The sequence below is a fragment of the Symphalangus syndactylus genome, chromosome 2, assembly GCF_028878055.3.
Source record: "Symphalangus syndactylus isolate Jambi chromosome 2, NHGRI_mSymSyn1-v2.1_pri, whole genome shotgun sequence".
In the NCBI taxonomy this organism is placed as follows: domain Eukaryota; kingdom Metazoa; phylum Chordata; class Mammalia; order Primates; family Hylobatidae; genus Symphalangus; species Symphalangus syndactylus.
This window is the reverse complement of record NC_072424.2, coordinates 38,994,479-38,999,968: the sequence shown is the minus strand read 5'-3', so window position 1 is coordinate 38,999,968 and position 5,490 is coordinate 38,994,479. Positions and strand designations below refer to the sequence as shown.

The 5,490-nt window shown below is 40.5% G+C and overlaps 1 long non-coding RNA gene across 1 annotated transcript; it reads left to right on the top strand.

The window, feature by feature from the left end:
- Positions 1 to 3,173: 3,173 nt before the first annotated feature.
- On the top strand, positions 3,174 to 5,240 carry LOC129467840 (uncharacterized). The gene is made up of 3 exons (XR_008652488.2): positions 3,174 to 3,321; positions 3,840 to 4,048; positions 4,235 to 5,240. It is a non-coding gene; the product is annotated as an uncharacterized lncRNA (long non-coding RNA).
- The last annotated feature ends 250 nt before the right edge of the window (positions 5,241 to 5,490 follow it).

Genomic DNA, 5,490 nt, shown 5'->3' with positions numbered 1-5,490 from the left:
TTTCTCCACTAAGTGTGATGTTAGCTGTGGGTTTGTCACATATGACCTTATTATGTTAAGGTATGTTTCTTCTGTGCCTAGTTTGTTGAGGATTTTTATCATGAAGCGATGTTGAATTTTATTGAATGCTTTTTCTGTATTGAAATGATCATATAGGTTTTTGTCCTTAATTATCTTTATGTGATGTATCACATTTATTGATTTGCATACATTGAAACATCCTTGCATTCCTGGGATAAATCCTACCTGATCATGGTGTATTGTCTTTTTGATATGCTGTTGGATTTGATTCGCTAATATTTTGTTAAGGATTTTTGCATCAATGTTCATCAGCGATACTGATCTATAGTTTTCACTTTTTGTCATGTCCTTGTCTTGTTTTGGTATCAGGATGATACTGGCCTTGTAGAATGAGTTAAGGAGACTTCCCTCTTCCTCTATTTTTTGAAATAGCTTCAGAAGAATTAACAATAGTTCTTCTTTGTATATTTGGTAGAATTTGGCTGTGAATCCATATAGTTCTGGGCTTTTGTTGTTGTTGTTGAGAGATTTTTTATTACTGATTCAATCTCACTACTCATTATTGTTCTGTCTGTTCAAGAGTTCTGTTTCTTCCTAGTTGGATCTCAGAAGATTGCATGTTTCCAGAAATTTACCCACTTCTTCTAGGTATTCCAGTTTGTGGGCATATAGTTGTTCATAATAGTCTCTGATGATCTTTTGTATTTCTGTGGTATCATTTTAATGTCTCATTTTTCATATCCATTTGTTTATTTGGATCTCCTCTCTTCTTTCTTGGTCTAGCTAGTGGCTTATCAATTTTGTTTACATTGTCAAAGAAGCAACTTTTCATTCATTGATTTTTTTTTTTTGGTCTCTATTTCATTTAGTTATGATCTAATCTTCATTATATCTTTTCTTCTGCCAACTTTGGGTTTGGTTTGTTCTTGTTCTAGTTCCTGGAGATGTGACATTAAAGTCGTTATTTTGTAATATTTCTATTTTTACTATTTTTATATTTCTACTTTTTAAATATCTATCTACTAAATATAGATATTTAATGCTATGAACTTCCCTCTTAGGATTGCTTTTGCTGTACCCCACAGGTTTTGATATGTTGTGCTTTCATTTTCATTCATTTCAAATTTTTTTAAAATTTCCTTCTTAATTTCTTTCTTTCTTTTTCAGACAGGGTTTCACTCTGTCAGCCAGGCTGGAGTGCAGTGGTGCAATCACAGCTCACCACAGCCTCAACCTCCTGGGCTCAAGCAATCCTTCTGCTTCAGCCTCCTGGGTAACTGGGACTATAGGTGCACATCACGATGCCCAGCAAATTTTTAAAAATTTTCTGTAGAAATTGGGTCTTACTATGTTGTCCAGGCTGGTTTTGAACTCTCACAGGGCAGTGGGAATTTTTCTATGTATGTGTAGGAGAGCCTGGTTTCCCGTCTGTTCTTGGATAGGCAGCAGCTGCAGCTGCATCAGTCTGAACTCAGCCTAAGGGCAGGATGTAGCCTAACATTAAACTCTCAAAATGGTGCCTTGGGCCTAGGACCAGAGAGGGTAGGGCACGTTCCAGGCAAGCAGTGTGGGCAAGAAGCTGTGGGGAAATGCAATCCGCTCACATCTCAGTCACACAGCAGCCCACTGCAGGGCTGTGGTATTGTCTTAGATATGTATAGGAAAGCCTGGTTTCCCTGATCCTGCTTGGCTGGGTTCATGTCTCAGTCTCAACGGCAGCCCACAGATGGGTGGTAGGGACTCTCCCAGGGGTGTGTGAGAGCACTTGGTCTCCCCTCTCCCTTTTTGGAGCAGAGCAACAGCCGCAGCCATGTCTGTAGATCCCCGGTATCTAGACTATCAAAATAATGCCTGGCTGAGGCTGCTCTAGTCTCAGATGCCTGTAGGATTCCATGTGGATTTCTTTTCTGGAGCAACATATCTGTGCAATTTTAGGCAGCTCCATATATCAGGCCTGAGGTCCTAAGCTGGTTGGGGTTTTTTTGCATAGCCAAGATCATAAAAGCTCTTTTTGGAGTGTGGAGCCCTAGGGATTTCTCTCTTATTGTTTCCCGGCATCCAGGAGCCTCTTGGGGCTCTCAGTCAGTCCCAAACCCTCTCCTTATTTACTTCTGGTGCTTCCCATCACTACTCTGGTGAGTCCTAGCATTCTCTACCAGACAATCTCTTTAAAATATATCTACTTACTCTTCTGGTTCCTCTCCATGAAGGAGGCACATACTACCTGTGTCTAGTCAGCCATCTTCTCATTGTAGTTTTAATTTGCATTTCTCTAATGACTAATGATTTTGAACATCTTTTGAACAGATTGCTTATTTGCCATCTGTATATCTTATTTGGTGAAGTGCACAAATCTTTCGTCTATTTACACCTAGGTTGTTTGCTTTCTTATTATTTAATTTTGAGAATTCTTTTCGTATTCTAGATACAAGTCTTTTATCAGATATGTGATTTGCAAATATTTTCTCCCACAGGAGGATAACCCACTGTGTGTCTTATCTTTTCATTCTCTTAGTAGTATGTTTTGAAGAGGAGTAGATCTTAGTTGCCTTTTTTTTTTTTTTTTTTTTTTTTTGAGGTAGGGTCTCACTCTGTCACCCAGGCTGGAGTGCAGTGGCACAGTCATAGCTCATTGCAGCCTCGAACTCCTGGGCTCACATGATCCTCTCACCTCAGCCTCCTGAGTAACTAGGATGAGAGGTCCATGCCACGATGCCTGGCATATATTTTTATTTTTAAATTATTTTTAGAGATAGAGTCTGACTGTGTTGCTCAGGCTGGCCATGAACTCCTCCCACCTCAGCCTCCCAAAGAGCTGAGATTACAGGCATGAGCCATCATGCCTGGCCTAGATCTTAGTTTCAATGGAGACCAATTTATTAAGGTTTTCTTTTGGTGTGTGAGTGTGTATCTTGCTTCTGCTATTGAATCTAAGAAATTTCAAGGCTACCAAGATTTTCTCCTCTATTTTCTTTTACAAGTTTTATCGTTTTAGCTCGTACATCCAGAATTATGATCTATTTCAAGTTAGTTTTTATATGTGATGTTAATTTTTTTGGCACTGTCAGTTTTTACTTATTAATATTTCTCTGCAATCTTATCATATGTGTACATAAAGAGCCTCCTTTTGTTTTTCCAGGTACAACAGCAGGTTCTTTTCTGATTCCTCAAAGTCCTGCATGGGGTGGAGGCAGAGATAGAAGAGAATGTAAACACTGGGTTCCACCCTCTGGAGCTTAAGGGAAGACCCCTTACCCAGATAGGGACTGACTGGAGAGGTGGAAGGGAACAAGGTGAAAGGTAGGGGTACTGGTGAGAGAAAGCAGGGGGGCCTGAGAACACAGAGGAAGGTGGTTGAGAAATGTTCTCTCATATGCTCTTTAAGAAAAGCAAATGCCCCTTTTTTGTCCCAGAAAGCATGTCTCTTTATCTAGAATTAGGCCGTGTGCCCACTCCTGAAACAGTAGCTATGACCCAGGGATGAGATTTTGCCCAATACCTCAGGCCTGGCTTGCATGTGCCATTCCTAGGGCCAGGAGTGGAGTCAGAATCCTCAAATGACATACTACACATGAGGGTGTCCACACTCAAGTAAAATTGGGATGGATACCAAGAGAAGGGGTTACGTTCCCTTCTCACAATGCCTCTGTTCAAGTACTACGGGCTTTTAGAGTTTGCCATACTGTACCCCCACCCCAGCCTCCCTCACCCTAGTCTCTCTGAGGAGGGGCCTTTTACTTCTCTGAATGACCTGTGGTATTGATTTTCTGCATTTTTCAAATTTTCAATCATCCTACTTGTTAATTTACTTTCTGCAGATGCTGTCATCTCCCTGCTCTGCTATGTCTTCATTCCTCACAGTACCCGAACACAAAGCTGTGGTGTTATCAGAGTTTTACTGAAGGTTTGGGGTCCCGAAGAGGATTATAACATAGCACAAAACTCAAAACTGAACATTGATGATGTCATTATCAATATCCAAAAGTTTCCTGACCAAACCCATTTTAAGGACTGCGGTAATTTAAAAGTATGTCTACAAATTAGTTGATACTTCTTTATTCAAAAGGTGGAGCCTAATTCCCCTCCCGTTGAATGTGGGCTAGGAGTTAGTGACTCACTTTTAACAAATAATGTGTGGCAGAAGTGAAGATATTTGACTTCTGAGGCTAAGTCATACAAAGGATAAAGTTTCTACCTGGCTTGTTCTCTTTAGGATCACCCTGGGAGAAGCCAGCTACCATGTAATGAAGGTACTCAAGCAGCCCTGGGAAAGAACCGTGTGAAAAGAAACTGGGGCCTCCCACCAATAGCCAGCATCAACTTGCCAGCCACGCATGCCATCTTGGAAAGATATCCTCTAGTTCCAGCCAAGACTTTAGCCGCCTATAACCCCAGCTGACATCTTGATTGCAACCTCATGAGAAGATCCTTAGTTGAGGGGCAACCAAACTCCTGACCCACAGAAATTGTGAGAGATAATAATGCTTATTGTTATTTTAAGCCACAAAGTTTTGGAGTAATTTGCTATGTAGCAACAGATAAGTAATACAGAGAGTCTCTCATGGGCTGTTTTCTTCCGTCTTATCTGCCATCTTGCCTTGATCCTTCCTCTTTTTTCATCTCTTTTTCTTTTTTCCTTGCCAGAGCTCCCCAAACCCAGTCTCTAGAGGGAATGCTCAAAATTATTGTATTTCACTTTGCAGAGTAATTTAAGTCTTCTTGGTCTAAACATCTCCCATGTAGATTAAGCCCACGGGATTCCATCTTTTCGGACCAAATATACCTGTTAAGGTGCAAAACAGTTAATTCTGTCTTCCTACCAGGCCCAGTGGCATCAGGTCCAATCAGACAGCTGCCAGCTTGCCCTAACAGAAGTAGATATAGGCAAAATACTATAAGAGCAAAAAATAAGAAGCATGTAAGCTGACTTGGGGGCTCATGGAGGAGGTAATATTTGAGTTGAGTTTTTAAGCATATGTAGGAGTTCATTTGGTAGAGAAGTGAATGAAAGTTACTTATGCAGAGTAACAGCAAGTAAAAAGGCTCAGAGGTGAGAAAAGTTATAATCAATGCTGAGAACTTTAAATATGTAAGGGTTCTGGGTGACAACATCTATTAGTGAGCTTGGAAGCTTTTGGGGGCTAGATAATATCAGACATTGAAAGCCACATGTATCAGGAGACTACAGACAACGTAAATCCCTGATTCACTGACTTAAAAATAAGAACAATAAGGAATTTACTATTTCAAATAATAAGCCCAAGGTAAGACTGCTCTAATGTCTTAATTTAGCAGCTTGATGATGTTATCAAGAACCCAGTTTGCTTCTGTATTTCTATTCTGTTATCCCCAGTCTTGTACCCCCATGATTATAAGATGGTTACAGCAGCTCCAGGCATCATGTCCTTAAGATTACACCTGGACAGCCTGGGCAACATGGTAAAACCCCTTCTCTACCAAAAATACAAA